General features: G+C 39.8%; 1 pseudogene; it reads left to right on the top strand.

Moving 5' to 3' along the window:
- Nucleotides 1–8,414: 8,414 nt before the first annotated feature.
- LOC149217941 (NAC domain-containing protein 22 pseudogene) lies at nucleotides 8,415–9,271 on the top strand (annotated as a pseudogene).
- Nucleotides 9,272–10,113: the final 842 nt, after the last annotated feature.

Below are 10,113 nucleotides of genomic sequence, written 5' to 3'. Positions count from 1 at the left end.
ATGCACAACATTTCAGAGTGACTCATTCTTTGCCTTATAATAGGTAAAAGAAGGTAGTCTCAGCTGGTTGATACAAAACCAGCATAACAGCCTCAACGGATGGCAAAGAGCCAGCGCGTTAGTCCCAATTGGATGAAAGAAAACAACACACTTTGTGATAACAGCTCACCAAACTCTCAGCAAAAGCAGGGCAGACGACCTAACAAGAAAGCGCACACCTCCCAGGATCCATTAGAGGATGGCACACAGGAGAGGGTTTTGAGAATACAGAAACTGAGGGTCCGCAAATACAATGGAGCAAACAGCGTCCAAAGAGAATCCAGCGTAGTCACGAGAAGGATTCTAGAAAACTAGAAAAAGCGAAAGGAAAACAAGTCGATCCGAGCCTCCTTTTACAAGGAAAACAGCCCGAAAGACCTGAAAAGGTTCAATGAATAGGAAAGTGAAAAACAAAAGAAACAAAACAACTATGTACAAAGCACAGGAATAGATTTCTAAAAAATGAGAGCTAATCGAAAATGGGTTGTTCAAGAGGTCGAACCACCCCATTTTCCTCCTCCAAAACAGTCCATGACCCCATGTCTTGTTCGACACCTTCTTTGGAAAGGCGATCAACTTCAGAGTTCATTTCCCTGAACATGTGACTAAGGAAAAGCTCCGTGAAGAGACATTTAAGACGAGTAGCTTCTTTAAGCAGGGGAAGCAAGATGAAATTTTTGCAGATTTGCATCCCATTAAACTGTCTCACAGTGTTCATAGAATCCCCAAAAATCTGAACTTCTTGCATGCTCCTCAGGACAAGCCAACAAAGAAGGAGGTGAAGGGCTTTCAACTCAACAAAGTTATTAGAACCCTGGCCTAGGCCAACCGAAGCTTTAATAGTCTTTTCCTTTGAGAAATGAATTATCAAACCAGCCCCACAGCGTCCATTAATGTCTGAGGCCTCGTAATAATAAGCCCACGGAATCGAAAAACTTATAGTTTCTTGCCAAACCAACCTAGAAGAAGGAGTAGCTTTTGGAATAGGGATACTATCATAAATAGCAGCTCCTTCTGCAACCAATCTTCCAATCGAGAAGACAGAGTCCTTGAAGATGACCTAATTCCTAGCAAGCCACGTCCCCCAAGTTATGAGAAGCGGCTCTCTCTATCATTTGAAGCTTCATTCCACCACTTCTGCTAAGCTTCCAAAGTCCCTTGCCCTTCCCATCTATAATGGATTTTAAGTAACCTTAACGTTTCGGTCCACAGACTAGAGTTAAAAGGGCAGAATAGGAACAAGTGATGAACTGATTCGATGCTATCTTTACAGAGGGGACACCATCTAGGACCAATCCTTCCTCGTCTTTGAAGAAAATCCCAAGTAGGAACTTTCTGGAGCAGGACACACCAAAAGAACAATCTTGTTTTCGTTGGTCCTTTTAACTTCCAAAGTGGTTTAGCCCACCAAGCCGGGTTTTCCCACCCTTTTTGGGTCATCATCCATTTATACCCCATCTTTGGAGAGTAGAGTCCATTCTGGGCAAAGACCCACCGAAGTTCATCTGGAGAGTCTGAGAGCCTGACTGAAGAGTTGAGGAGGTCTTTCCTATACGATTCCCATTCCTCCAGCCATTCTTCATCCAATTGTAAATCTATTCCTTGCATCCACCCTTGGCTCCATATGGTGGAAGCCCGGGGATCAGCCACCTGATTTAAAGTGTAGCGACCCTTCTCTTTTAAAACCGCAACCAACCCCTGAGATAGAGAGAACCGCTCTGAACATCCTATCCAGGGGTCTCTACCCAACCTGATTTGAGTACCATCCGCCACACTCCAAGCCAAACCCTTCTCAATAATTTTGACAGAGGCGACCACAGCTTTCCAAACCACCGAGGAGTTTTTGTAGGTCTTTATTGGCAATCTGATCCAATCTATCGTTGATAGAGGGTCAATGTATTTTCTTTTTGAAACAGAAGTCCATAGGTTGTCAAAGGAAATGAGCCTCCAGGCGAGTTTTGCTACTAAATATTGGGAGAAGCATTCAATATTTTTTATCCCCCAACATCCCCACTCTTTAGGATGAGCCACTTTATCCCAAGTGATCCACGGGGTGACTTTCTCTGTCTTGGACCCCACCCACAGAAACCTGCTTCATAATTTGACAATTGAGGATAAGATTCCTTTGGGAACCCATGTCAAGCTAGCCCAATAGACTGGAATAGCCATCAGAACAGATTTTATTAACACAAGCCTTCCTGCCGTGGAAAGCCATCTGAAGCTCCAATGTTTCAATTGGATTCGATTTTTGCAAGGATCCAATTCCAATATTTGATCCTGTAGTTATCAGGTTTGAGAAGAAAGCCCAAGTATTTGAAGGTATCCTCTAGCGCTTTGACATCGAAGTTTAGGACCATCTTCACGCTGTGCGTCATTTCTCTGGACAAACCTGTGCACGTGAGAGAGGAATTTTTCTCATTAATACAAAGTCTAGTAGCCTTCAGGAAAAGGTCCATGATCCTTTTTAGCGTCTTACAATCCTCAAGGCTACCATTACTGAACAATATTATGTCGTCCATGAAGAGGAGGTGGGTAGCCCAAAAATTTTCAGCTACTTCAATGCCTTTGAGAGACCCTTGTCTTTTTGCATCATGAATCATAAGACTGATGCCCTCTGCTACCAGTAGGAACAAAAGGGGAGAGAGCAGACAGCCTTGACGCAGGCCGTGTTCAGGACTAAAAAAGCTGGAGGCCGCTCCATTAATCAGAATAGCTATGGAAGATGAAGAAATACAGCTCATAATCCATTTCACAAAATCATACCTGAAGCCCAGATGAGTTAGCAAAAGCCCGAGGTACAGCCAGCTAATTCTGTCAAAAGCCTTTGACAAATCGATTTTCACTACAACTACTTTTTTTTTTCCCAATTTTTAGACTATGAAGAGTTTCTTGGGCAACTCCAACTGCTTCATGAATTTGCTTGCCATCTAGAAAGCCAAATTGCTTAGGGGAAATGTTTCTAGAGAGAAAAGGTTTTAATATGGAGGTAATAAATTTTGCAATGATTTTATAAACACGGGTGCACAGGGATATGGGCCTAAATTATTCAAAAGAGCCCGGGAGATCAGATTTGGGAATAAGGGTGAGAAATGTGGAGTTGAAGGGATGATATATTGATCCTGTACACCTGGATTCTTCCACAACTGCCACTAACTCATCATCGATGAAATCGAAGAAGTGTTGGAAAAATTCGATAGTCCAACCATCCAGACCGGGGCTTTTGTCCTTTTGCATAGATTTGAGAATATCTTCTACCTCCTTAGAAACAGGTGCCATGATGGATTCATTTCCTTCCTCCTCTATGAGCCTAGGAAAGAACTGGGCGACTCTTATAACTTCTGCAATAGAAGCTTCCTCTGGCGCTTTGAAGAGGTTCTTGAAATAATTGACCCCTAAAGATGCCAACTCTTCAAATGATCGAGCCATATCACCATTGGCTTTCTTAATTTCCCAAATAGTATTAGAATTTTTCCTTCCTTTAGCATAATTCTGAAAAAACTTGGTGTAATCATCCCCCGCCTACAACTAGATTGCTCTACTTTTTAAGTGCCAACTCTCCTCCCTGATCTGGAGAATTCTCTTCCTTTTCGTCTCCAGCTCTTGAAGTCTGGCCCGAGACTCTTCTGTTCCATAGCCATTACTGCCTGGGTATTCAAGAAGGGCTATCTCCAAGTTGACATTTTCCAGAGTTTTTTCTTCATTCAGTTTCTTATGAAGGGCCCATTGCTTAGAGGCAACCTTCATCCTTGTTAAATTATCCATGAAAGCCTTGTTGTGACTCTCATCTTCGTTGAGATTAGCATTCTTCCAAGTGCTATGGAAAAGGCTAATAAAGGATGCATCCAAAATCCAGGAGGCATTCAATTTAAAAGGAGTGCCCGGTTTAGAGAAAGCACCCTTCACTTCCAGGAAAATAGGGAAATGGTCCAAGAGACTGCCTTCCCCAACCTAATGTCTAAAAGCCTATAACTTATCAGTCAACGAATCACAGAGAAGGAATCTGTCAAGCTTCTTCCCAACCCATTCTTCTCCTCTTCTTCGATTCCTCCACGATGGGCGCATCTTGAGCGGAGTGACATCCACCAGGAGAGAAGAGGCCAGTTTATTTAGAAAGAAATCAGTGAGGGGATCTGCTCTGGCTCTGACCCCCCAAGATTCTGTCATCCCCAAAGAAAAATTAAGGTCTCCACCGATTACAAGATTTGGGTGCGCCATAAAAGATTTAGCAAAGAAGGGGTTCCAGAACCTCTCCCATTCCAAAACAGGACCATAAACATTGATAATGAGAAAGGGGATGCATAGTTCGATGGAGTATAGTTCCACAGCCAGTACATTTTCCCATCCCCAAGAGGAGATTTCTCGAAGAACCTGCGCGTTGAAGCCTAGTGCCACCCCTCTCGAATGTCCATTTGCGTCTATGACCTGAAAGCTCCAACCCGGAATAAGCTTAACAAGGCAACCTGTAACTTCTTCCCCCTTCCCCAGAGTTTCTTGGAGTAGAATAATATCAGGTTTGTTGGACCTGACCAGTTCCTTCAGTGCTAGCTTTTTGGGTAGACTAGCTAAACCCCTACAGTTGTAGGATAAGATGATCATCGTAAACTTGCAGAGGGTGTCCGCTTTGCTCTAAGCACCCCTGGTAGAGACATCTGCTTCCCGTCAGCAATGTCGATGACATCCTTCAACTGTGCCTTCGATAGATTATATTTCCTTCCTCTTAGCTTCCTCTGGCCTGTTGACACCATATCCAGCTCCAATCCTCCCACAACAAGCCCTTTCCCCTTTCTATTGGCCAAAGATCTAAGATTATATGGGGGATCAGGACTCCAGACAAAAGGAGGGATAGAAAAGGCAACATCAATGGGAATAGAGGTCAGCATAGGGGAGGAGGGAATGACTGTAATAACACTATTTATAGAGGCTTGGCCCTTCCTCAGATCCGGTATTTCATTCAAGAGTTGTTTGAAAGGACCAGACTCATCACAACAAGACTGAGATAGAGCATTAGAATAGCATAAGGAGGAGGAAGGGGAAAGAAACAAACTCGCCTGAGCCTCCCCTGCCTTTTCAGAGACTGTTGAGGGTCCCAGGGAAGTCATCGGATAAGAGATGGACTTGTTTGCTGCAATCCCCGGTTGTTCCTGATCATCAGCCTTCCCTTGCTCCAGGACCAATCCCTGAGCGGATGCCTTAGGGTTGCCTTCCTTGGTCTGAGCCTCTTCTTCCTGAATGAACACCTTTTGGTTTGCCTCCAGATTATTTCTACTTCTCCTTTATCTTCGGCGACGATGGTGTCCGAGAGGACACTCCCGGGCGAGATGACCATATTGATGACATCGATGGCATCTAAAAGGGAGGTTTTCATAGTCCAGGGTCTGAATAAACTCAAGACCTCGGTACTTCAGGTTCATAGCATTCGCCAAGCCCTCTCTGGGGTTTAGACTTACCAGTATACGAGTGACTCCCCAGTCGTGAGTTCGAAGGTATGATCTATCAATGTCGAGAAACTTCCCCAGAGTATTACCAATAGAGGTGAAGGCCGAGTCAGTCTAGAATTGCATAGGGAGACCCAGAAGTTTGACCCAGACTGGAGACTCCACCGCTTTTTCTTTCTGGGCATCAAATAGGGGCATCCATCTTCTAAATAAGATTGGCCTCTTCGCGAAGCTCCAGTTCTTTTCCATCACCCAGTCGACATGCTCCTTATGTCTGAACCGAATGCAAAACCATCCTCTGTCCAAATTTTTGATTTGTTCTGGCTGACCCGGTGCTTCTTTCCATTCTGACTGAGCCCAAACCTTGATGTAGTCTACCGAGAACTTTCTTCCTCGGACTCTGCCAACTAAAAATGTTTCCGAGGCTTCCATAGCCTGATCTATATGGATATCCACTCCAAACACACCACTAGGTCGCTCCTCCTTTTTTCTGATAGGTTTTTTCTTCTTTCACTTTCCACCCCCGCCATCCTTCCTGGCTTCTCCCTCTCCTGTATTCTTTTTAACATGATCAACTGCCTTTTCTACCCCAAACAGCTCAGTTCTTTGTTTGTCATTGTCTCTGTTACCTTCTTCCACCTCCACAATCGACCTTTTTATCCCAACACCAGGGGTGAGGGCCAAACTTCTCATTTGTCCCTCTTTTTCGAGTCCTTTCGATTCCCCTCCTTCCTCTTCATTGGACGGAGCCTTTGACAGTTTGGTGGTCAACCCTTCCAAAATAAAATTTGTAGCAGGGAGCCTTTCCTGAGCTCCAAAGTTCAAACCCCTTCTCCCACCACCTTGTCAAGACACCGAGGGTACACTGCACTATTCAGGAAGAAGTGTTTAAGATTTTTCATGGATACGTCATGACCCCAGCAAGCGAGAAGGTCTTCTGGCGCTGGGTCTATGTCGACGGTCTCACATTTAAAAGCCATCTCCCGTTGTTCACCATAACCTGGGACCACCATTTGTTATTCGATGCAGATATCTGACTTGACAACCTCCATATTGCAAACCGATTTGCATGCTAAACCCCAACACTCCATTTAAAATTTATTATAAAAATAATTATGTGATATTTATTATGAATTAATACTTATCTATATTTAATATGAATATTAATATTTTAAATAATAAAATTTGTTTTATTTATTCATATTTTCATAATTGTAAATTAAATAAATTATAATTTATTTAATATAAATATAAATATTTTAAATAATAAAATTTATTTTATTTATTTATATTTTCATAATGGTAAATTAAATGAATTATAATTAATATAGATTCCTTGTATTCAACGAAACCTTTAATAATTTGATCTCTTTAAAATTTCACATAAATATAATATATTACTTAAACAAATAAGGCTGCATAAACCTATTCACATTAATTTGAGAATTATGTACTTTATCATCGGATAATTATTGTGATATTAAACATTTTTGAGTTGAATTGCTTGTAATAACATATCACTCATGATTGAGTTGAATTGCTTGTAACAACACATCACTCATCATTGAAGAAATTCCCCAAAAATTGATATATCAATAAAAAGTAATTAATTTTTTTATTTAAATAAAGTTAATATAATTTTCTAATAACTAATTCGATTGCATGGTTCATTATGTTTTGCATTATAGATTCGCTTTGATAATACATTAAATGTATTTTTGAAATATTAAACGTTTCTATATTCTAGAATATTAAATATATTTTTATAAATATAAAATATATTTTTATAATTTTATTTTTTTTTAAATTTATTAGGTAATGTGAATTTTTATAAGTAAATCTAAGTCATTAAACTATTTTAGACATACCACTTTTTAAGATCACTAAATTTACCATATTTTGATCTTTTCACCACATAATATTTTTAGTGAGCACTTTATCATCGTTTATTTACATTTTAGGAATAAAATATATATTATAATTATAAAAATATTTTTAGTTTAATGTTATGATTTGGTTTATGGACTTGAGAGGTTGGTTTATGATGTATGAGGCAGATTATTTAAAGGGATCAGTTCCTTATTTGTACCAAAAAGATCTACTGGAAGGGATCACCACTATTTGCAGAATATTTGTATCAGACATATTCATGAGAAGGGATCACTTCCTATTTTGTAATAGGCATATCTAGTGGAAGGGATCACTAAACTAGAAATATCCACACAAAGGGATCACCGCCGTCCAAGTAGAGTCACCCAAAAGTATCACTTCCTTAGGGATCACCATCATCCACAAAATATTGTACGAGGGGGATTCACCCAAAGGTAGCACTTCCTTATTTATACCAGGCAAATTGACTTGAAAAGATAATGTATTTGTCCACAAAATATTTGTACCATGCAAATTCATCCAAAGAAATCACTTCCTTATTTGTACAAAGCAAATCTACCCAAAAAAATCACTTGCAGCCATTTCAGCAAAAAAAAACACCCAAAAAACCTATAACCTTTAAATAAAAATATTTTAACAATAAAAATTTGACCAATTAAAATAACTCTTCCATCTTAATTTAAGATTATAATTATAAGTAAATTAATAATAAAACGAATATTATAGCTTAATAAATATTTAACTATTCTTATTATCAATCTATTATCATGATATCATTGACTATCACTAGCACCACGCGGAGTGAAAGTTAGGAAACAAAATACTTTAAAACGAAGAATTATTTATTTATTGCATTCACCGCTTCTTATGCGCGTGGAAATTTCTGTAAAATGGTTACATTTTCAGTTGAAATCTCAGTCCAACGTCATTGTCACTGCTTTAACGCATTTTTCTGACATATTCAGAGGCACTTCCATAAGTGAACTGTGCGTCTATATATAGAGAACATGGGGAGGCAATTTGTGTAAGCGGTTCTTCCAAACAGATCATATGGAAGAATTGTACAACGATGAAGCAGTTCAGGGAGAATCGATGGTCATTCCAGGGTTCAGATTCTATCCCACGGAAGAGGAACTGGTCGATTTCTATCTCAAGAAACGTGTGGAAGGCGGCCACCAGCTGCATTTCGATTTAATCATACCAACCTTGGACTTGTATCAATATGATCCATGGGAGTTACAAGGTAAATTTAATTTCTTTCTTCGTTTTCCCCGGTTTAAATTTGATATGATATGATCCCTGGGAGTTACCAGGGTGAACAGTCTGTGCTTGTTCCCTTAGTTTCAATTTGAAAATGTGTTTTCACATAAAATTGATGTATAAATATGTTGCAGGTTTGGCTAGTGATGCTCGGGAAAGGCAATGGTTCTTCTTCGTTCCGAGAGATACAAAGAAATTCCCTCGGCCAAGCAGATTGACGAAGTCAGGTTACTGGAAAGCCACCGGTTCAGACAGAGCGGTTCTCAACGAGCTGCTTCACTGTATCGGTGTTAAGAAAACTCTTGTGTTTTATAAAGGGAGAGCCCCTCTTGGACAAAGGACGGAGTGGATCATGAACGAGTATAGGATGCCGGATTTGAGCTCGTCCCCGTCCAAGGTGATCTAATATTTTTTTTAATAATAGTGTTATTTATAGATGGGCACAATAGTGTTATTTATAGATGGGCATAATAGTGTTATTTATAGTGCTTTTAATGATTGTAAGTTGGCATGTGCAGAAGAATGTGGATATGGTGTTGTGCCGAATCTACAGAAAGCCTGCTTCTCAGAAGTCGATGGAAGAACAAACAAAGCCTGACCGCGCTGAGAAAGAAAAACTGGTTGTTTCAGACTTCAGTTGGTCATGAATATGAAGGCAAAGTCACCCTTAATGACAGCTCGTACATATGAAATCCAATGATCGAGATCGAGTTTCTTAATGTGAAGAATGGAGAGGGAGTATGTTGTTCTGTTGCAAGTAAAATAGATAATATAGATAGTACGTTTCAGTGGGTAGAATTAATGATGTTTTGTGAAGAATCTATGGTATTGAAGATGCCTAAAGCCTGCAAATAACTGCAGTTGAAGTTGCCTGCTGTGGATGGACTGACTTTTTGGCCGCTGATCGCTACTCCATATGCTCTACTGTATATCTTATCCACATTTTATAATTCTAAAGTGATGAGTACTGTACCTTCATTCTGGATTTGATTAGGGTTTGTAGCTTCTCCAGGCTCAAGCGTGAAGAAGAAACCAACGGTCATCAAATCCATGATAAAAAAAATCAACCTGGACATGGATATGGATATGAATTCCTATAATATAAGGATTGAATGTTAAACCTAGGAATGCATTTTATTTCATTATTCTCTTTTCCTTGCAGATAAAACGAAATTTTGAATGGAGTTGTCCAGATTACGCATTTTCAGTGCCCCAAGGCTTTTCGTGCCTTTTCATTAATCTGTGGCATTGCCATAGCCATTGACCATCCTAACCGAATCTCGCTGATATGTATTTTGGCAATTTTTCTTTACTGCTCGCCTTTGTTGGTTTGATATCACTGTAAAAGGTATTTGCGTTGTCCAAGGCATTTGGGTTTTCCCAACAGTAAAAACCATCATTATAAATCAATTTTTATTTTATGAACACTCAAGAGATGGTAACTCTTAAGAACTAAATGGGAAATTATTTTATTGAACACTCAAGAAAC

Source organism: Pinus tabuliformis, chromosome 1_1 (assembly GCF_031772625.1).
Source record: "Pinus tabuliformis cultivar Carrire ecotype Pingquan chromosome 1_1, CPIR1, whole genome shotgun sequence".
In the NCBI taxonomy this organism is placed as follows: Eukaryota; Viridiplantae; Streptophyta; class Pinopsida; order Pinales; family Pinaceae; genus Pinus; species Pinus tabuliformis.
Note: the sequence above shows the minus strand (reverse complement) of the source record. Positions and strands in the feature narration are given on the sequence as shown.